General features: G+C 40.7%; 1 pseudogene; it reads left to right on the top strand.

The window, feature by feature from the left end:
• Window positions 1–22,175: 22,175 nt before the first annotated feature.
• LOC120032548 lies at window positions 22,176–24,012 on the top strand (annotated as a pseudogene).
• The last annotated feature ends 350 nt before the right edge of the window (window positions 24,013–24,362 follow it).

The following is a 24,362-nucleotide window of genomic DNA, read 5'->3' as shown; positions in this document are numbered from 1 at the left end:
AACTAAATACAGGCACAGACTGTGTGTGGAAAATGATTTAAGACTGAGACTCTCCAATACAACCCAACATTGCAGAGTTATGTGCATCCTTTCAAGCACACCCTTCTCATTAACCTGTGGTGAGTTATTCACAATTTTCAATGAACAAAGAAGGTTTTATTTGTAAGATGGTTAAATAAAGAGCAAAATGATTGATTTATATTATTATTTGTGCCCTGGTCCTCTGTCAATTTCCACCAGCCGGGTTGTGACAAACTTATGTTTAATGAATGTATTGTATAGTGTGTGTGTGGCAGGCTAACAATAATGGCAAAAAACAACACTTGAGAGTGTGCTGACCCTGGTGCTAGAGGGGGTTTCCTCATTAGCATGGAGGAGTTTCTACAACCAAATTGCCCTCATGCCACAATTTTAACAAACACAGAAAGGGGTCTATATTGGAGACCAAAAGTCATCTGGCACACTGCTTAGAGTTTCAACAACTTTAACTTATTTCTAGTCTACAATCATCCATGTTACTACTAATGTGAAAACAAGACAAAATATGATTATTGTTGCTCAATTGACTGTCTTAAGACAATTGTCAAATAATTCAACAGATGTCAATTGTTGTACAACTTCATGGGTATGCTCTGGGCATCACCTTTTACCTCAAATAAACAGTGGATTTCTGCTGTTGTGGGCCTTTAACCGTCTGTCTGACGTTGTCATTCACACAGGAGAGAGACGGGACTATCGTGGATCCTCTGGGGAGTCTCAACAAAATCATGATGCTGACGAGGCAGAGAAGAGTCTCTCCAGATCAGAACTCCTCAAGAAACACCAGCAGAAACCCACAGGGAAGAAATCTATCTGCTGCTCTGACTGCGGGAAACATTGCAAATCTTCATCAAAACTTAAAATACACCAGCGAGTACACACAGGAGAGAAACCTTATAGTTGTGATCAGTGTGGCAAGAGTTTTACTAAGTCAAACAACCTGGTATCACACCAGAGAACACACACAGGAGAGCAGTCATATAGCTGTAAGCAATGTGGGAGGAGATACTCTCATTCAAGTGGTCTGATTAAACATCAGAAAATACATGCAGGAGATCCACAAAGTGTGGAATGATCTCCAACACCAGACCTCTATACATCAAATCACATTTTATTTGTCAAATACACTTGTTTAGCAGATGTTATTGTGGGTGTAGCAAAATGCTTGTGTTTCTAGCTCCAACAGTCCAGTAATATCTAACAATCACGCAATCTAAAGGAATGGAATTAAGAATATATAAATATTTGGATGAGTGATGTCAGAGCGGCATAGACTAAGATACAGTAGAATAGGATAGAATACAGTATATACATATGAGATGAGTAATACATGGACTAAGATACAGTAGAATATGATAGAATACAGTATATACATATGAGATGAGTAATGCCAGATATGTAAACATGATTAAAGTGACTAGTGTTGCATTCCTTAAAGTGGCCAATGATTTCAAGTCTGTGTATGTAGGCAGCAGCCTCTCTGTGTTAGTGATGGATATTTAACAGTCCGATGGCCTTGAGATTGAAAAACAGCTTCTGTCTCTCGGTCCCAGCTTTGATGCACCTGTACTGACCTCGCCTTCTGGATGATAGCGGGCTGAACAGGCAGTGGCCGGGTAATAACAAAGAACAAATGTGTGTGCCTGAGGGGAAATTAACTTTTATACAGCCAAAAGGGGTGAGAAATTACACCAATATCAGTGGACAATTTGCACTAATGTAAATAAACATGGATGATGGAACGTATTCCCTTTTGCTGACGTGATGAACCACTAAGGGGACATAAATATTTACCATCTAAACCATGTGTGACCTCTCACCTCTCTGGCTGTAGAAGTGGTCTTCCTAACCAGTCCCTCAACAGCTCTCTGACTGAGCTCCACCCTCACTGGGTCTTCAGAGAAGAGGAAGGCTGAGGAGGGATGGAAGGATGAATGGATCAGTCAGTCAATAAAGTGTAGAGCTGCTGTCTATGCTGTCTGACAAAATCACTATTTAAGTAGTTCATTAAAGTAAATAAGGCTTTATGACTGCTGAATACCAACGATCAATCACTTAGATCATGTATTTTCAGGTAGAGATACATCCTTGGGACGTCCCTAGCCCATTGAAATTGACATTTAAAATGGTTAACCTCTACTTCCTCAGAAACCCGGGTCCGGGAGCACCCCCACCAGTAAAAAAGCTGACTAGCATAGGCTAGCATAGCGTCACAAGTAAATAGTAGCATCTAAATATCATTAAATCACAAGTCCAAGACACCAGATGAAAGATACACATCTTGGTAATCAAGCCATCATTTCTGATTTTTAAAATGTTTTACAGGGAAGACACAATATGTAAATCTATTAGCTAACCACGTTAGCAAAAGACAACACTTTTCTTACTCCACCATTTTTTTACTCCATCAGTAGCTATCATAAATTCGACCAAATAAAGATATAAATAGCCACTAACCAAGAAACAACCTCATCAGATGACAGTCTGATAACATATTTATTGTATAGCATATGTTTTGTTAGAAAAATGTGCATATTTCAGGTATAAATCATAGTTTACCATTGCAGCCACCATCCCAACTCTCCCCTAAGTGACTAGAATAACTACAGAGACCATCGTGTATTAGCTAATTACTCATCATAAAACATTTCTTAAAAATACACAGCGTACAGCAGATGAAAGACACAGATCTTATGAATCTAGCCAATATTTCAGATTTTCTTAGTGTTTTACAGCGAAAACACAATATAGCGTTATAGTAGCTTACCACAATAGCAAACATCACAACTGCATTGATTCAAGGCAAAAAGAGCGATAACGTATAAACCACCAAAATATATTAATTTATTCACTAACCTTCTCAGAATTCTTCAGATGACAGTCCTGTAACATCATATTACACAAGGAATATAGAGTTTGTTCGAAAATGTGCATATTTAGCGGCACAAATCGTACTTATACAATATGAATAGTGTCCAAATAGTCACGCAATCTGTCCGGCGCCATCTTGGAAAGGCACCTATTCTTATCGAAAACTATTCATAAACTTGACTAAAAAAATACAGGTTGGACAGCAATTGAAAGACAAATTAGTTCTTAATGCAATTGCTGAATTACATTTTTAAAATTAACGTTACTGCGCAATACAGGGTGCGATAACGCAAGGCTACACTGCAAGAAATGGCGTCTTATGCATTTTACTTTTTTCAACAGAGCAACGAATTATCAGCATAAATAGTTCTTACTTTTCGATGAACTCCCATCAGAATCTTGGGATAGGTGTCCTTTGTCCAAAAGAACCGTTGCTAGGTTGTATTATGTCGTCTTCCACGTTGCAATTAGCAGTAAACATTAGCTTGAGAGAGAGAGCTACCCAACTTCCTACAGCGCCAAGAAAATAAATACCTGAAAATCGCAATATACTGACATAAACTGATATAATTTGGTTCAAAATAACAAGATTATGATGTCTTTAAAGCCTATATCGAATAAAAACAGAGCCGGATATAACTAGAAGCTAAAACGGGAGCTTCTAAAACGACATTCCAAGGTCCTCGGTGCGTCAGCGCAGAGAATCAAAAGGAAGGACACATCGATTCCAATCAATTTATAGACTTCCTGAACTGCGTAGAGACTCCATTTCAAGGCCCTCTATTCGCTGACACCCAGGGGAAGGCGTATGCAGTGCATCTCAACCAATAGAAGACAGGCAAAGTTATACACAGGTCTGGGAACAGGTTTGGAAAAATCTGCATTCTCAACTCCACATAGGGAAATTGCTCTAAGTCCAGTTCTGATTCACTTACAGACATAATTCAAACGGTTTTAGAAACTAGAGAGTGTTTTCTATCCAATAGTAATAATAATATGCATATTGTACGAGCAAGAATTGAGTACGAGGCAGTTTAATTTGGAAACATCAAGAAAAAAATAGTGCTAACAGCTCCCCCTATTGACAAGATGTTTTAAGGTAGGGGTTAGGGTTTAGAGTAGGGATGTCCCAAGGATCCCGGATAGCATTGACCATCGTGCATTCTTCTGTCTCTTACATAGCAGGTGTAAAATAAACAGGCAAGACAAGTAGACACGCAGTGCATTATGGTCATTGTAGTTTAAAAAATTGCATCTAATTATGCCAATCTGTATGTGGGGTTGTTAGAGAAGAACGTGATTGTCAGCCCTAACAATCCATTCTAGCACCTCATCAGGCTCTGAAAAAGGCTTCATTGATGACGTGTTCCTTCTATTCCAGGTCACAGCAGAGGAACTTCATCGATTCCACTCCTTCATCAATACAAGCAGTGAACATCTGAAATTCACCCTCACCTTTGATGCACATGAAACAAGTTATCTGGACATTTTGATTTAGAGGGAGAAGAGTGGCTTTAGCACAGACCTATACAGGAAGCCGACGGACAGGAATTCCCTGTTACACGGAGACAGCTTCCAACCCACACCCCTAAAAAAGAGCCTCCCCATCAGCCAATAAAGTTGCATACACAGGATTTGTAGTACACAGAGTGACTATGACAAACAAGCCGACTGTCTGGATGAGAGTTTCAGGCAGAGGGGTTACCCAGAGGAATGGCTGGATGAGCGTTTCAGACAGCGGGGTTACCCAGAGGAATGACTGGATGAGTGTTTCAGACAGCGGGGTTACCCAGAGGAATGGCTGGATGAGAGTTTCAGACAGCGGGGTTACCCAGAGGAATGGCTGGATGAGCGTTTCAGACAGCGGGGTTACCCAGAGGAATGGCTGGATGAGTGTTTCAGACAGCGGGGTTACCCAGAGGAATGGCTGGATGAGTGTTTCAGACAGCAGGGTTACCCAGAGGAATGGCTGGATGAGAGTTTCAGACAGCGGGGTTACCCAGAGGAATGGCTGGAGGAGCGTTTCAGACAGCGGGGTTACCCAGAGGAATGGCTGGATGAGCGTTTCAGACAGCAGGGTTACCCAGAGGAATGGCTGGATGAGAGTTTCAGACAGCGGGGTTACCCAGAGGAATGGCTGGATGAGAGTTTTAGACAGCAGGGTTACCCAGAGGAATGGCTGCTTGACGCAAGGAATCGTTATATAAATACAGTGATGGAAAAAGTACCCAATTGTCATACTTGAGTAAAGAAAACATTTAAAATTTAAATTTATAAAATTTAATTTACAACAGAAACAGAAATGTTTGTACTTATAGGTAACCAAATCGTGGCTACAACTAAGTTACTAAGTCTTTAGCCACACTGTGTTGTTACACTGGTGAGTAAAAACTCATGCTTCCTACACTTTAACTTGTTGTCTGAAAATAAAATATACATTTTACTCAACTGCGTCCAGTCAGCAGATGGACTAGATGCCGCTTAGGCCGCCCATTGTGACTCAGTCAAGAATTCAGCAGAGCAAGTTTGTATGAAGGTCTGGTTATTTAATGGGTACATAGTTCAATAGTAATATCCTCGAAAACGCTCTGGTGACAAACTTTGCTGCCCTGTTTCCAATTGTCCACATGGCTGGGAGAACCTATTCAAGTAAGTAAGTAAATAGACTGAAAATGAAATAAATGTTTTAAAAAAAACAATGTATTATTAGCCAATTACAGTGCAGGCTAACTCAAATGAGCTGCCAACTTCACATTCTGTATAGATAGCTAGCTAAGTGAATTAAATATCATCAGCTACCTAACTTCATATTAGCTAGCTATCTTGATGTATTTATCACTGTAAAAAACAAACTCCAAATGAATTTGTAGGTAGCTAGCTAACAGCCATGGAGGCTGAAAGGATAGCAGCCCCAACTGTCAGTGAGAGAGGAGGCTATTCTGGATAGGGCAGGTACTTTTGTGTAGTTCCAGTCCCTAGAAGTGAGGATGGAGATAATAGTAACATAATATTCAGTGTGGTGTAATTTGACTGTAATGAAGTGTGTTTCTTATGAGGTTTTCTGTCCTCAAATAAAGAGCGCTATGAAAGCCAGTCTACATATGAATAGGTCCCAATGAAGAGCAGTGGTTCTCAGTCCTGGGGACTCAAAGAGAGGAACATAGTTGTTTTTGCCTCAGCACTGAACAGCTGATTCAAATGATCAACTCATCATCAAGCTTGAAGTGGTATTTATGTATTCATTTGTGATGCTATCCTTGATATGATCCTGGTATTGTCACATGCTACACATGTACATATGTGTGCCCATGCATCTATCAATCCAATGTTATCATGATTTGTTATCAGGGATATTATACTTTAGTAATCCACAATGACCTGGTGATGTAAAAGTCTAATAATTACATTGTCTTCCATATTCCTACAGATACCTTGTAACTTGAGATTCCTTCAAAACGATTGTCTACAGTTAACGTGTAGGGCACTGCAAGGTTGGGTGACCAGGGTCATCTGGGACTGCCTCCTGGAGGAATTCAGGTGTGTGAAGGCTACCTGTGTCCTGCGTAACTTCATGAGGATGGACTTGAGGACCAGGAGGGGATCTGCAGCTCGCCGCCGTGTCCCAGAGGAGGAGTCTGCTGCTCTGCAGGATGTTTCAAGGATGCGGTCCAACAACGCAGCAAGAGACAATCCGTGTACAGGAGATCTTCACCTCCTACTTCTTCAAAGAGGGTGCTGTTCCCTGGTGCTAGAGGGGGTTTCCTCATTAGCATGGAGGAGTTTCTACAACCAAATTGCCCTCATGCCACAATTTTAACAAACACAGAAAGGGGTCTATATTGGAGACCAAAAGTCATCTGGCACACTGCTTAGAGTTTCAACAACTTTAACTTATTTCTAGTCTACAATCATCCATGTTACTACTAATGTGAAAACAAGACAAAATATGATTATTGTTGCTCAATTGACTGTCTTAAGACAATTGTCAAATAATTCAACAGATGTCAATTGTTGTACAACTTCATGGGTATGCTCTGGGCATCACCTTTTACCTCAAATAAACAGTGGATTTCTGCTGTTGTGGGCCTTTAACCGTCTGTCTGACGTTGTCATTCACACAGGAGAGAGACGGGACTATCGTGGATCCTCTGGGGAGTCTCAACAAAATCATGATGCTGACGAGGCAGAGAAGAGTCTCTCCAGATCAGAACTCCTCAAGAAACACCAGCAGAAACCCACAGGGAAGAAATCTATCTGCTGCTCTGACTGCGGGAAACATTGCAAATCTTCATCAAAACTTAAAATACACCAGCGAGTACACACAGGAGAGAAACCTTATAGTTGTGATCAGTGTGGCAAGAGTTTTACTAAGTCAAACAACCTGGTATCACACCAGAGAACACACACAGGAGAGCAGTCATATAGCTGTAAGCAATGTGGGAGGAGATACTCTCATTCAAGTGGTCTGATTAAACATCAGAAAATACATGCAGGAGATCCACAAAGTGTGGAATGATCTCCAACACCAGACCTCTATACATCAAATCACATTTTATTTGTCAAATACACTTGTTTAGCAGATGTTATTGTGGGTGTAGCAAAATGCTTGTGTTTCTAGCTCCAACAGTCCAGTAATATCTAACAATCACGCAATCTAAAGGAATGGAATTAAGAATATATAAATATTTGGATGAGTGATGTCAGAGCGGCATAGACTAAGATACAGTAGAATAGGATAGAATACAGTATATACATATGAGATGAGTAATACATGGACTAAGATACAGTAGAATATGATAGAATACAGTATATACATATGAGATGAGTAATGCCAGATATGTAAACATGATTAAAGTGACTAGTGTTGCATTCCTTAAAGTGGCCAATGATTTCAAGTCTGTGTATGTAGGCAGCAGCCTCTCTGTGTTAGTGATGGATATTTAACAGTCCGATGGCCTTGAGATTGAAAAACAGCTTCTGTCTCTCGGTCCCAGCTTTGATGCACCTGTACTGACCTCGCCTTCTGGATGATAGCGGGCTGAACAGGCAGTGGCCGGGTAATAACAAAGAACAAATGTGTGTGCCTGAGGGGAAATTAACTTTTATACAGCCAAAAGGGGTGAGAAATTACACCAATATCAGTGGACAATTTGCACTAATGTAAATAAACATGGATGATGGAACGTATTCCCTTTTGCTGACGTGATGAACCACTAAGGGGACATAAATATTTACCATCTAAACCATGTGTGACCTCTCACCTCTCTGGCTGTAGAAGTGGTCTTCCTAACCAGTCCCTCAACAGCTCTCTGACTGAGCTCCACCCTCACTGGGTCTTCAGAGAAGAGGAAGGCTGAGGAGGGATGGAAGGATGAATGGATCAGTCAGTCAATAAAGTGTAGAGCTGCTGTCTATGCTGTCTGACAAAATCACTATTTAAGTAGTTCATTAAAGTAAATAAGGCTTTATGACTGCTGAATACCAACGATCAATCACTTAGATCATGTATTTTCAGGTAGAGATACATCCTTGGGACGTCCCTAGCCCATTGAAATTGACATTTAAAATGGTTAACCTCTACTTCCTCAGAAACCCGGGTCCGGGAGCACCCCCACCAGTAAAAAAGCTGACTAGCATAGGCTAGCATAGCGTCACAAGTAAATAGTAGCATCTAAATATCATTAAATCACAAGTCCAAGACACCAGATGAAAGATACACATCTTGGTAATCAAGCCATCATTTCTGATTTTTAAAATGTTTTACAGGGAAGACACAATATGTAAATCTATTAGCTAACCACGTTAGCAAAAGACAACACTTTTCTTACTCCACCATTTTTTTACTCCATCAGTAGCTATCATAAATTCGACCAAATAAAGATATAAATAGCCACTAACCAAGAAACAACCTCATCAGATGACAGTCTGATAACATATTTATTGTATAGCATATGTTTTGTTAGAAAAATGTGCATATTTCAGGTATAAATCATAGTTTACCATTGCAGCCACCATCCCAACTCTCCCCTAAGTGACTAGAATAACTACAGAGACCATCGTGTATTAGCTAATTACTCATCATAAAACATTTCTTAAAAATACACAGCGTACAGCAGATGAAAGACACAGATCTTATGAATCTAGCCAATATTTCAGATTTTCTTAGTGTTTTACAGCGAAAACACAATATAGCGTTATAGTAGCTTACCACAATAGCAAACATCACAACTGCATTGATTCAAGGCAAAAAGAGCGATAACGTATAAACCACCAAAATATATTAATTTATTCACTAACCTTCTCAGAATTCTTCAGATGACAGTCCTGTAACATCATATTACACAAGGAATATAGAGTTTGTTCGAAAATGTGCATATTTAGCGGCACAAATCGTACTTATACAATATGAATAGTGTCCAAATAGTCACGCAATCTGTCCGGCGCCATCTTGGAAAGGCACCTATTCTTATCGAAAACTATTCATAAACTTGACTAAAAAAATACAGGTTGGACAGCAATTGAAAGACAAATTAGTTCTTAATGCAATTGCTGAATTACATTTTTAAAATTAACGTTACTGCGCAATACAGGGTGCGATAACGCAAGGCTACACTGCAAGAAATGGCGTCTTATGCATTTTACTTTTTTCAACAGAGCAACGAATTATCAGCATAAATAGTTCTTACTTTTCGATGAACTCCCATCAGAATCTTGGGATAGGTGTCCTTTGTCCAAAAGAACCGTTGCTAGGTTGTATTATGTCGTCTTCCACGTTGCAATTAGCAGTAAACATTAGCTTGAGAGAGAGAGCTACCCAACTTCCTACAGCGCCAAGAAAATAAATACCTGAAAATCGCAATATACTGACATAAACTGATATAATTTGGTTCAAAATAACAAGATTATGATGTCTTTAAAGCCTATATCGAATAAAAACAGAGCCGGATATAACTAGAAGCTAAAACGGGAGCTTCTAAAACGACATTCCAAGGTCCTCGGTGCGTCAGCGCAGAGAATCAAAAGGAAGGACACATCGATTCCAATCAATTTATAGACTTCCTGAACTGCGTAGAGACTCCATTTCAAGGCCCTCTATTCGCTGACACCCAGGGGAAGGCGTATGCAGTGCATCTCAACCAATAGAAGACAGGCAAAGTTATACACAGGTCTGGGAACAGGTTTGGAAAAATCTGCATTCTCAACTCCACATAGGGAAATTGCTCTAAGTCCAGTTCTGATTCACTTACAGACATAATTCAAACGGTTTTAGAAACTAGAGAGTGTTTTCTATCCAATAGTAATAATAATATGCATATTGTACGAGCAAGAATTGAGTACGAGGCAGTTTAATTTGGAAACATCAAGAAAAAAATAGTGCTAACAGCTCCCCCTATTGACAAGATGTTTTAAGGTAGGGGTTAGGGTTTAGAGTAGGGATGTCCCAAGGATCCCGGATAGCATTGACCATCGTGCATTCTTCTGTCTCTTACATAGCAGGTGTAAAATAAACAGGCAAGACAAGTAGACACGCAGTGCATTATGGTCATTGTAGTTTAAAAAATTGCATCTAATTATGCCAATCTGTATGTGGGGTTGTTAGAGAAGAACGTGATTGTCAGCCCTAACAATCCATTCTAGCACCTCATCAGGCTCTGAAAAAGGCTTCATTGATGACGTGTTCCTTCTATTCCAGGTCACAGCAGAGGAACTTCATCGATTCCACTCCTTCATCAATACAAGCAGTGAACATCTGAAATTCACCCTCACCTTTGATGCACATGAAACAAGTTATCTGGACATTTTGATTTAGAGGGAGAAGAGTGGCTTTAGCACAGACCTATACAGGAAGCCGACGGACAGGAATTCCCTGTTACACGGAGACAGCTTCCAACCCACACCCCTAAAAAAGAGCCTCCCCATCAGCCAATAAAGTTGCATACACAGGATTTGTAGTACACAGAGTGACTATGACAAACAAGCCGACTGTCTGGATGAGAGTTTCAGGCAGAGGGGTTACCCAGAGGAATGGCTGGATGAGCGTTTCAGACAGCGGGGTTACCTAGAGGAATGACTGGATGAGTGTTTCAGACAGCGGGGTTACCCAGAGGAATGGCTGGATGAGAGTTTCAGACAGCGGGGTTACCCAGAGGAATGGCTGGATGAGCGTTTCAGACAGCGGGGTTACCCAGAGGAATGGCTGGATGAGTGTTTCAGACAGCGGGGTTACCCAGAGGAATGGCTGGATGAGTGTTTCAGACAGCAGGGTTACCCAGAGGAATGGCTGGATGAGAGTTTCAGACAGCGGGGTTACCCAGAGGAATGGCTGGAGGAGCGTTTCAGACAGCGGGGTTACCCAGAGGAATGGCTGGATGAGCGTTTCAGACAGCAGGGTTACCCAGAGGAATGGCTGGATGAGAGTTTCAGACAGCGGGGTTACCCAGAGGAATGGCTGGATGAGAGTTTTAGACAGCAGGGTTACCCAGAGGAATGGCTGCTTGACGCAAGGAATCGTTATATAAATACAGTGATGGAAAAAGTACCCAATTGTCATACTTGAGTAAAGAAAACATTTAAAATTTAAATTTATAAAATTTAATTTACAACAGAAACAGAAATGTTTGTACTTATAGGTAACCAAATCGTGGCTACAACTAAGTTACTAAGTCTTTAGCCACACTGTGTTGTTACACTGGTGAGTAAAAACTCATGCTTCCTACACTTTAACTTGTTGTCTGAAAATAAAATATACATTTTACTCAACTGCGTCCAGTCAGCAGATGGACTAGATGCCGCTTAGGCCGCCCATTGTGACTCAGTCAAGAATTCAGCAGAGCAAGTTTGTATGAAGGTCTGGTTATTTAATGGGTACATAGTTCAATAGTAATATCCTCGAAAACGCTCTGGTGACAAACTTTGCTGCCCTGTTTCCAATTGTCCACATGGCTGGGAGAACCTATTCAAGTAAGTAAGTAAATAGACTGAAAATGAAATAAATGTTTTAAAAAAAACAATGTATTATTAGCCAATTACAGTGCAGGCTAACTCAAATGAGCTGCCAACTTCACATTCTGTATAGATAGCTAGCTAAGTGAATTAAATATCATCAGCTACCTAACTTCATATTAGCTAGCTATCTTGATGTATTTATCACTGTAAAAAACAAACTCCAAATGAATTTGTAGGTAGCTAGCTAACAGCCATGGAGGCTGAAAGGATAGCAGCCCCAACTGTCAGTGAGAGAGGAGGCTATTCTGGATAGGGCAGGTACTTTTGTGTAGTTCCAGTCCCTAGAAGTGAGGATGGAGATAATAGTAACATAATATTCAGTGTGGTGTAATTTGACTGTAATGAAGTGTGTTTCTTATGAGGTTTTCTGTCCTCAAATAAAGAGCGCTATGAAAGCCAGTCTACATATGAATAGGTCCCAATGAAGAGCAGTGGTTCTCAGTCCTGGGGACTCAAAGAGAGGAACATAGTTGTTTTTTGCCTCAGCACTGAACAGCTGATTCAAATGATCAACTCATCATCAAGCTTGAAGTGGTATTTATGTATTCATTTGTGATGCTATCCTTGATATGATCCTGGTATTGTCACATGCTACACATGTACATATGTGTGCCCATGCATCTATCAATCCAATGTTATCATGATTTGTTATCAGGGATATTATACTTTAGTAATCCACAATGACCTGGTGATGTAAAAGTCTAATAATTACATTGTCTTCCATATTCCTACAGATACCTTGTAACTTGAGATTCCTTCAAAACGATTGTCTACAGTTAACGTGTAGGGCACTGCAAGGTTGGGTGACCAGGGTCATCTGGGACTGCCTCCTGGAGGAATTCAGGTGTGTGAAGGCTACCTGTGTCCTGCGTAACTTCATGAGGATGGACTTGAGGACCAGGAGGGGATCTGCAGCTCGCCGCCGTGTCCCAGAGGAGGAGTCTGCTGCTCTGCAGGATGTTTCAAGGATGGGGTCCAACAACGCAGCAAGAGACAATCCGTGTACAGGAGATCTTCACCTCCTACTTCTTCAAAGAGGGTGCTGTTCCCTGGCAACACCATAGACTACACTATGCACAACCAAAGGCTCTTTTAATAAGAGCCCATTCACATTGCAATAAGAGTATTCTTCCATTTACTTAGCTATGTCAACTGCAGTTATTCAATTCAATTTCTCTCCCTTTGGTTTCTACTTCTCAGGTGAGGGTGCTGTTTAGGTAAGGGTGTGATGTCTGTACAAAAACAAAACAGGCTGTTTTAAATCCCCCATATTGAAAAAATGTGGAACAATTAGTCACCCTATTACCCACACCTACACACTCATGTATCAATCTGATTGATGGATTGTGTTGTGCAGTAAGCAGGCTCAGGTGTATAACTGTGGCTCCTTCCACCTTCAAAGAATAGGCAAGAAGACCAACCATTGAGAATAGTAAGACACTTATTTATTTCTATAACTACGCTATATTGTTTGTCCTCATGGGTCCGTTCATGTTTTTCAGCATAAAGTACTCTGCAGCCACTTAGTGTGGTGTGGACACCAGGTGAGGCCACACACAGATTCCTGTTGAACACTGTCACTTTAACTACCTTATTTTCTCAATAACATTCTTTCTCCTTCACTTCATCCCTCCTCTTTTCCCTAAATCCTTTAGGTTATATCAGCTGTGTCTGAACCCCTCCTGCATCTGAACTGGCTACATAGAGGGCACAGCATGATCAGAGGTGAGGGGTAACTTGGTCAGGTCAAATGGGAGTATTATTAAAGAGATGCTTTACATTGAAATACAGATAGAGATGCAGTAGTCCCAGAGTTAATGATCCAAGATCAGTTTATATTATACAGGAAGTATTATTAAAGAGAAGCTTTACATTGAAATACAGATAGAGATGCAGTAGTCTCAGAGTTAATGATCCCAGGTCAGTTTATATTATACAGGAAGTATTATTAAAGAGATGCTTTACATTGAAATACAGATATATGCAGTAGTCCCAGAGTTAATGATCCAAGGTCAGTTTATATTATACAGGAAGTATTAATAAAGAGATGCTTTACATTGAAATACAGACAGAGATGCAGTAGTCCCAGAGTTAATGATCCAAGGTCAGTTTTGCATTTCACCTCCTGATTGATGACTAACAATGTCAGAATAAAAAATAAAACCACAAGGCTTAAACATGCTCTCTCTCTCCATCTGTCTCTCGTCTGCAGATATGTTTTGATGTGGGAGGATGCCAACCCCCAGTCCCATCATCACCACCTCACCCGCTTTTAAGATAACCTTTGGGCCGGCGTGAGACACTATTATGTAATTGTGATGAACTGAGAGAATATTTATGTAGCACTGTGATTCATTAATCATGTGTTGCCTTCCCTGCTCCTACGTGCTTACCTCTTTCCCTTTCTGTCTTTTACACCTCTCCCGCCACCTCTTTCTTCCTCTGTTTTTATAATGCACAACAGATATGCATTGAAGTACAGATTGAAACTTGTATTTATCACACTTGAATAATGAGCTTTTCAATAAAGCGTTTCACATTCTCTATTGGTTGAAATTAAGTGTAATTTGATGAAATACTACACCTATCCTGTGTTTATCAGATCAATGCAGATGAAGGGCATTAGATATTGAGATGAACCGGTGTTAGAGTATTTACATGATGCATAGGAAGTGTAGTGTACTGTTTTTTAACATTATATTTCTGTATATATGAATTAACTAGTTAAATCCTGTTTCTAGTCTATTAGTTACAATGTGTAACCATTGATGTCTCAGGACCAAGATTGGTAAACACTGTTGAAGTGTATAATTCTAATACATACATGCAGACACAGTCATTCAAAGACTGGAATTTGATATTCCTGGTATTGGATATGACTGAAAAATAATCTCAAAGACATTCATACCTAAACTGCACCTTTATTTGCCAAGGTAGAGTACATGATCAGTGAATATATTAAATGTACAGGCTACAATGTGGGGATCTCATGCATGGTAATAAATACATGTATATACGACTTGCATCCTTGGCACAACATGATAATATATTCTACTCAATCCATAGGCTTCATTAACTTCTCTGGGATATGTGGGATGCTAAAAATGCAGAGAGACAAATTCAAATAAATTACTATAAAAATCAAACTTTCATGAAATCACACATGCAATACACCAAATTAACGCTACACTTGTGAATCCAGCCAACATGTCAGATTTCAAATGGACTTTTCGGGCAAAAGCAAACGATGCTATTATCTGAGGATAGCACCATAGTAAACAAAGAGAGAGAAGCATATTTCAACCCTGCAGGCGCGACACGAAACGCAGAAATAAAAATATAATTCATGCCTTACCTTTGACGAGCTTCTGTTGTTGGCACTCCAATATGTCCTATAAACATCACAAATGGTCCTTTTGTTCGATGAGTTCCGTCGATATATATCCAAAATGTCCATTTATTTGGCGCGTTTGATCCAGAAAAACACTGGTTCCAACTTCTGCAACGTGACTACAAAATATCTCAAAAGTTACCTGTAAACTTTGCCAAAACATTTCAAACTACTTTTGTAATACAACTTTAGGTATTTTTTAACGTAAATAATCGATAAAATTGAAGACGGGATGATTTGTGTTCAATACAGGATTAAAACAAACTGTAGCTAGCTTTCTGGTCACGTGCCTCTATCTAACAGTACACTTCAAGTTACCCTCGTTCTGGATGGCCGTACTTCTTCATTACACAAAGGAAAAAACCTCAACCAATTTCTAAAGACTGTTGACATCCAGTGGAAGCGGTAGGAACTGCAAGAAGGTCAATTAGAAATCTGGATTCCCAATGAAACCCCATTAAAAAGAGAGTGACCTCAAAAAAGAAAATCTGAATGGTTTGTCCTCGGGGTTTCGCCTGCTAAATAAGTTATGTTATACTCACAGACATGATTCAAACAGTTTTAGAAACTTCCGAGTGTTTTCTATCCAAATCTACTAATAATATGCATATCTTATCTTCTGGGGATGAGTAGCTGGCAGTTGAATTTGGGTATGCTTTTCATCCAAACGTGAAAATGCTGCCCCCTATCCTAGAGATGTTTTAATTTCATTCAGGCTGTTTTGAAGTTGATACAACTGGCTATGATAGCTGAGGTTCATAGCTAGGTTCTGAACTAATATGTATACCAAACGTTTGGGTCCATACACAGATCGGCTAGATAGCTAGCTACACATCCATAGGCATACAGGTATTTTAATCATCCACTGCACAATAAGCAAGAACATTCTTGCTAGTTAGATTCTATACATCCACTGTTTCACAAAACGACCGCCTGGTTTTCTGGTTGTTTCAGGAGTCCCTAAAAACAACCAGAAGTACAATTTTATACTCATGTCACAACAGACATAAAGCTAGCCAGCTAGCTGATGTTAGCTAGTCAGCTAGCTGGCTAAATCACGATTTTTGTAAATTAACTTTATGCTAAAAATCGTTTGTTTCTACACTAAATAACATTCCTGTCAACTGTACATGTTTTTGCACGATTCGTTATGACGTTATAATCCCTTACATTTGCTTCCATCCTAGCATTTCTGTCCGCCATCTTTGATCCAGTTCAGTTCTGTGTAGGTGTACCACTCTCTCCAAGTATTTCTGTCCGCCATCTTTGATCCAGTTCAGTTCTGTGTAGGGGTTACCCCTCTCTCCTAGTATTTCTGTCCGCCATCTTTGATCCAGTTCAGTTCTGTGTAGATGTACCACTCTGTCCTGGTATTTCTGTCCGCCATATTTGATCCAGTTCAGTTCTGTGTAGGTGTACCCCTCTCCTAGTATTTCTGTCCGCCATCTTTGCTGAAGAAAGTCTAACAGTCACTAGCGCAGCAGCAGCCCCCCCGGCCCTAATGCCGGCACGTTAAGAAGTTTAAGATGCGATGGAACGGTTGACGAAAATAAGAAATCACAGAAAAAATATGTTGACTGACAATGATTTATTCAGGGGGGGCTAATTAATATTTTAGGACTAGCTACGTCCCTGATTCCTACCCTTTAACTTTTTGTCTGAAAATTAAATTTACATTTTACTCAACTGCGTTGCCCACTCCAGTCAGCAAATGGCGGTCTGCGACTTTAAGGCAATGCTGCTAGTGTGACGTATAATCTAGTGGACGGGTCGCTTCTTTCAACAGCAGCAACAGTTATTCAGCCACCTCGGTAGCTTGCTAGACAAAATAGACGAACCAATAAAGCTTTTTAGACGCTTAAGTGTATATTAGCCACTGTATTTTAAACCCACTTCTGTCGTCTAGTTAGTTATCCCTTTTAATTTCATATTTACGGTTTTGTTTTTATTATTCATGTAGTGGGCTGGTTAAGTTAGCATTAGCCTAGCTAGCTAACATCTCCAACCATGAGGTCACTAAGCTACTCTCTTGTTAATGAAGAGGAGGTCTGCTGGACGGAGAAAGAAGCTCTCGTCAAAGAGGAGAAGGAAGAGGAGGCTATCACAGTAAAACAAGAAGTAGATGGTGAGGTTGTTACAGTGAAAAAAGAAGATAAAGACGTTACAGTGAAAGAAGACGCGTTCAGATTGAAAGAGGATGTTACAGTAAAAGACCAGGAAGAGGATGGGGAGATGACTGTCACATCGAAAAAGGAGGAGGAAGAAGAGGAGGAAACTGGATTTCTGGGCTCGGTTTCCCAAACGCATCTTAAGGCATCCAATGGTTCTAACGATGAACGGGCCCTGGTTAACACAAGTAAGTACTGCCTTAAAAACAGAGGCACAAACTCTGCAGTTGTTGAACTGATGTTTTATTTTTTTTATGTCACCTTTATTTAACCAGGCAGGCTAGTTGAGAACAAGATCTCATTTACAACTGCGACCTGGCCAAGATGTGTGACACAGACAACAACACAGAGTTACACATGGAATAAACAATAAAAAAGCCAATAACACAATAAACAAGTCAATGACACAGTAGAAAAAAAGAAAGTGTATATATATAGTGTGTGCAAAAGGCATGAGGAGGTAGGCAATAAATAGGCCATAGTAACGAAGAATTACAATTTAGCAGATTAACACTGGAGTGATAAATGAGCAGATGATGATGTGCAAGTAGAGATACTGGGGTGCAAAAGAGCAGAAAAGTAAATAAAATAAAAACAGTATGGGGATGAGGTAGGTTGATTGGGTGGGCTATTTACAGATGGACTATGTACAGCTGCAGCGATCGGTTAGCTGCTCAGATAGCTGATGTTTAAAGTTGGTGAGGGAAATAAGTCTCCAGCTTCAGCGATTTTTGAAATTTGTTCCAGTTACTGGCAGCAGAGAACTGGAATGATGTGTGGTGTTAAAGGGGAAATCTGCAATTACTACATCCATATTTTGATTTTTTTATTATTTATTTATAGCCATTGTTTCTTGAAGAACATAACACATGCCTCATGAGCTTAGTTCAACTGTTGTACCCCATCAGAACCCCAAATAAGCTTTTTTACTCCAATGTTTAGAAACAATGTAAATCAACACTGTATAGCATCAACATGGTTAAAACTATAATGTTGATATCATGGATGGTCAGTCCTTGCATCCATAGGTATGTCTATGAATTTGAAAGTAGTTACATTTCTCCAGCACCATCCATCGTCTTATTAGCAAAACAGTGGTGGACTTACAGCTTTGTTATTAGTTGATTGATTGTTGTGTGGCTTTTTTAAAGGGGACACCTAGTATTTAAACAGCAACAAAATGGCTGCCCATAGACTTGGTTTGGTAAACAGCTGAGGGATGGGGGCTGGAGAAATGTAACCACTCCCAAATTCATAGAGAAAGCTATTGTATCAACCGTAATCCAACACCTAGCGACCTCGTCAAGAAGTTCAGACATCTTGGTGTAACAGTTATAAGGTGTTGGCTTGACAGTCGCTGGACCCAGGTTTGAGTTCAGCTCAGGGTAACCCCCTGAATTCACTACACTATGAATACAAGGACTGGCCATCCATGAGGTCAAAATTATAGTTTAACCAGATTTCGAGGCTATATAGTATATTCTAGAATTCATCCATGATGTCATAATGATAGTTTAACCAGGTTTCTAGGCTATATAGTATATTCTAGAATTCATCCATGATTTCAAAATGATAGTATAACCAGGTTTCTAGGATATATAGTATATTCTAGAATTCATCCATGATGTCATAATTATAGTTCAACCAGGTTTCTAGGCTATATAGTACACTGCTCAAAAAAATAAAGGGAACACTTAAACAACACAATGTAACTCCAAGTCAATCACACTTCTATGAAATCAAACTGTCCACTTAGGAAGCAACACTGATTGACAATAAATTTCACATGCTGTTGTGCAAATGGAATAGACAAAAGGTGGAAATTATAGGCAATTAGCAAGACACCCCCAAAAAAGGAGTGATTCTGCAGGTGGTGACCACAGACCACTTCTCAGTTCCTATGCTTCCTGGCTGATGTTTTGGTCACTTTTGAATGCTGGCGGTGCTCTCACTCTAGTGGTAGCATGAGACGGAGTCTATAACCCACACAAGTGACTCAGGTAGTGCAGTTCATCCAGGATGGCACATCAATGCGAGCTGTGGCAAAAAGGTTTGCTGTGTCTGTCAGCGTAGTGTCCAGAGCATGGAGGCGCTACCAGGAGACAGGCCAGTACATCAGGAGACGTGGAGGAGGCCGTAGGAGGGCAACAACCCAGCAGCAGGACCGCTACCTCCGCCTTTGTGCAAGGAGGAGCACTACCAGAGCCCTGCAAAATGACCTCCAGCAGGCCACAAATGTGCATGTGTCAGCATATGGTCTCACAAGGGGTCTGAGGATCTCATCTCGGTACATATTGGCAGTCAGGCTACCTCTGGCGAGCTGTGCGGCCCCACAAAGAAATGCCACCCCACACCATGACTGACCCATCGCCAAACCAGTCATGCTGGAGGATGTTGCAGGCAGCAGAACGTTCTCCATGGCGTCTCCAGACTCTGTCACGTCTGTCACATGTGCTCATGTGCTCAGTGTGAACCTGCTTTCATCTGTGAAGAGCACAGTGCGCCAGTGGCGAATTTGCCAATCTTGGTGTTCTCTGGCAAATGCCCAACGTCCTGCACGGTGTTGGGCTGTAAGCACAACCCCCACCTGTGGACGTCGGGCCCTCATACCACCCTCATGGAGTCTGTTTCTGACCGTTTGAGCAGACACATGCACATTTGTGGCCTGCTGGAGGTCATTTTGCAGGGCTCTGGCAGTGCACCTCCTGGCACAAAGGCGGAGGTAGCGGTCCTGCTGCTGGGTTGTTGCCCTCCTACGGCCTCCTCCACGTCTCCTGATGTACTGGCCTGTCTCCTGGTAGCGCCTCCATGCTCTGGACACTACGCTGACAGACACAGCAAACCTTTTTGCCACAGCTCGCATTGATGTGCCATCCTGGATGAACTGCACTACCTGAGCCACTTGTGTGGGTTGTAGACTCCGTCTCATGCTACCACTAGAGTGAGAGCACCGCCAGCATTCAAAAGTGACCAAAACATCAGCCAGGAAGCATAGGAACTGAGAAGTGGTCTGTGGTCACCACCTGCAGAATCACTCCTTTTTTGGGGGTGTCTTGCTAATTGCCTATAATTTCCACCTTTTGTCTATTCCATTTGCACAACAGCATGTGAAATTTATTGTCAATCAGTGTTGCTTCCTAATTGGACAGTTTGATTTCACAGAAGTGTAATTGACTTGGAGTTACATTGTGTAGTTTAAGTGTTCCCTTTATTTTTTTGAGCAGTGTATATTCTAGAATTCATCCATGACGTCATAATGATAGTTTATCCAGGATTTTAGACTATATAGTATATTCTAGAATTGCCTATGTAGATTTCCTGTGGGGTTCAAATTGTTAGAGCTGTTGATAATTCATTGTATAATATTCAGCCAATTTATTTTCATGCCATTACATCAATATAGCCTAACCAGTTGAGAAGAAACTCTTCCCAAACCACCTCCTTCTGCTGGCCTTCGTAAATTCTGACGTTGCTGGTAATAGGCAACCTACATTTGGAGTGCGAAGTTATCTTACCATTTCTACTGATCTGGTGCCAGTTATGATTCTCATATTCACATTTTACTGGAGCAGTTTAATTTCATTGATAATAGTATCTCAAAATCATTGTCTGTGATTAATCTACATTCTATCTAAATGTAAATGAAAATTATACAAATCTAAAAGTAACTTTTATTGCCATTGCCAACTATGTAAAAAATTGCCTACATAAAGCCAACAAATAAAAACATTGCAAATAAATATCCTGTAAATCACATGGCCTGTCTACAACGAACTTGAAACATTGTTTCAAATAATTCTGGGCTCTCGGTTTCCCGCGCCAGTGAGTTCGAGACAGACACAGTTGTCGGCTATTTGTGAAAGGGATAAGAAGTAATCAGGTATTTTACGACATTTCCACTGGATCAGCGCATTACGTTTTTCCCTTTTGTGCCGGGTAGTTATCGAAAGGGCGAGAGCTGGAAATGTCTTTCAAATACTTTGAGGAACTATTCTCATTTGCAATTGATTTTGATTAGACTTTGTTTATTTGCTGTTTGAGGTGAAGAGAAATTTGCTTTGAGAAGCTCCTCAGCTCATTGGTGGTGGTGCGTTAAGACAATCAGAAATACTATCAGACATCCCCAAATTGGCACATTTATAGGCCTACATTTGGGCTCAGGCCAGGTAGACTAGTCCTACTTCTATATGCGTAGTAGGTCTATGTTGTTAGGTTAAGTTAGGGGTCCTACAGTAGGTCTAATTTGTTGTTGTTGTTATGGGTCCTACAGTAGGTCTATGTTGTTGTTAGGTGAAGTTAGGGGTCCTACAGTAGATCTATGTTGTTGTTGGGTGAAGTTATGGGTCCTATAGTAGGTCTATGTTAGATGAAGTTAGGGGTCCTACAGTAGGTCTATGTTGTTGTTAGGGGAAGTTTTGTGCCAATTTGGCAAACACTTAGTGTACAAACCCTCATTAATATTTAACCTGAATTAATAATTAACCTTAATAACTTGAATAACTCAATCATCAATGTTACTACTAATGTGAAAACAAGACAAAATATGACTATTCTTGCTCATTTTGTGGGCCTTTAACCATCTGTCTGACTTTGTTATTCACGCAGGAGAGAGATGTGACTGTCGTGGATCCTCTAGGGAGCCTCAACAACCTCATGATGCTGACAAGGCAGAGAAGAGTCTCTCCACATTAGAACACCTCAAGAAATACCAGCAGAGACCCACAGGGAAGAGAACTCACTGCTGCTCTGACTGTGGGAAGAGATTCACCTCATCAACGGGCATTAAAATTCATCAGAGAATCCACACAGGAGAGAAGTCTTTTAGCTGTACTCAATGTGGAAAGAGTTTTACTCAATCAGCCAGCCTGATATCACACCAGAGAACACACACAGGAGAGAAACCTTATAGCTGTGATGAATGTGGGAAGAGTTATGTTACATCTAGCAGTCTGACTAAACACCGGAGAACACACACAAGAGAGAAATCTTATAGCTGTGCTCAATGTGGGAAGAGCTTTACTGAGTCTAGCTGTCTGACTAGACACCAGAGAACACACACAGGAGAGAAGCCTTTTAGCTGTAATCAATGTGGGAAGAGGTTTACTCAGTCAACCAGCCTGAAATCACACCGTAGAACACACACAGGAGAGAAACCTTATAGCTGTGCTCAATGTGGGAAGAGTTTTACTCATTCATCCAGCCTGACATCACACCGTAGAACACACACAGGAGAGAAATCTTATAGCTGTGATGAATGTGGGAAGAGATTTGTTACATCTAACAGTCTGACTAAACACCGGAGAACACACACAGGAGAGAAATCTTATAGCTGTGCTCAATGTGGGAAGAGCTTTACTGAGTCTAGCTGTCTGACTAGACACCAGAGAACACACACAGGAGAGAAGCCTTTTAGCTGTAATCAATGTGGGAAGAGGTTTACTCAGTCAACCAGCCTGAAATCACACCGCAGAACACACACAGGAGAGAAACCTTATAGCTGTGCTCAATGTGGGAAGAGTTTTACTCGTTCATCCAGCCTGACATCACACCGTAGAACACACACAGGAGAGAAATCTTATAGCTGTGATGAATGTGGGAAGAGATTTGTTACATCTAACAGTCTGACTAAACACCGGAGAACACACACAGTAGAGAAATCTTATAGCTGTGCTCAATGTGGGAAGAGCTTTACTGAGTCTAGCTGTCTGACTAGACACCAGAGAACACACACAGGAGAGAAGCCTTTTAGCTGTAATCAATGTGGGAAGAGGTTTACTCAGTCAACCAGCCTGAAATCACACCGCAGAACACACACAGGAGAGAAACCTTATAGCTGTGCTCAATGTGGGAAGAGTTTTACTCGTTCATCCAGCCTGACATCACACCGTAGAACACACACAGGAGAGAAATCTTATAGCTGTGATGAATGTGGGAAGAGATTTGTTACATCTAACAGTCTGACTAAACACCGGAGAACACACACAGTAGAGAAATCTTATAGCTGTGCTCAATGTGGGAAGAGCTTTACTGAGTCTAGCTGTCTGACTAGACACCAGAGAACACACACAGGAGAGAAGCCTTTTAGCTGTAATCAATGTGGGAAGAGGTTTACTCAGTCAACCAGCCTGAAATCACACCGTAGAACACACACAGGAGAGAAACCTTATAGCTGTGCTCAATGTGGGAAGAGTTTTACTCGTTCAACCAGCCTGACATCACACCGTAGAACACACACAGGAGAGAAATCTTATAGCTGTGCTCAATGTGGGAAGAGCTTTACTGAGTCTAGCTGTCTGACTACACACCAGAGAACACACACAGGAGAGAAGCCTTTTAGCTGTAATCAATGTGGGAAGAGTTTTACTCAGTCAACCAGCCTGATATCACACCAGAGAAAACACACACAGGAGAGAAATCTTATAGCTGTGCTCAATGTGGGAAGAGTTTTACTAAGTCTAGCAAGCAGACTACAAACCATATAACACATACAGGAGAGAAATCTCAGCTGTGATCAGTGTGACCAGAGATAATCTGATAAAATACCTCTGATCAAACATCAGAAAATACATACATGAAGGACAGAAAACTTATAGCTGTGATCAATGTGGGAAGAGTTTTGTTCGATCTGGCCATTTGACATTGCACCAGAGAACACACACAGGAGAGAAATCGTATAGCTGTGGTCAATGTGGGAAGAGTTTTGGTCAATCTAGCGATCTGACAGTGCACCAGAGAACACACACAGGAGAGAAATCTCATAGCTGTGACCAGAGATAATCTGATAAAAGATCTCTGATCAAATATCAGAAAAGACATACATGAAGGAGTTGTTTCATGATATCAGTGAATTAATGTCACAATGTAGAATGTTTTGACATTGTAGGAAG

The sequence above is a fragment of the Salvelinus namaycush genome, chromosome 39 (genome assembly GCF_016432855.1).
Source record: "Salvelinus namaycush isolate Seneca chromosome 39, SaNama_1.0, whole genome shotgun sequence".
Taxonomy (NCBI): domain Eukaryota; kingdom Metazoa; phylum Chordata; class Actinopteri; order Salmoniformes; family Salmonidae; genus Salvelinus; species Salvelinus namaycush.
Note: the sequence above shows the minus strand (reverse complement) of the source record. Positions and strands in the feature narration are given on the sequence as shown.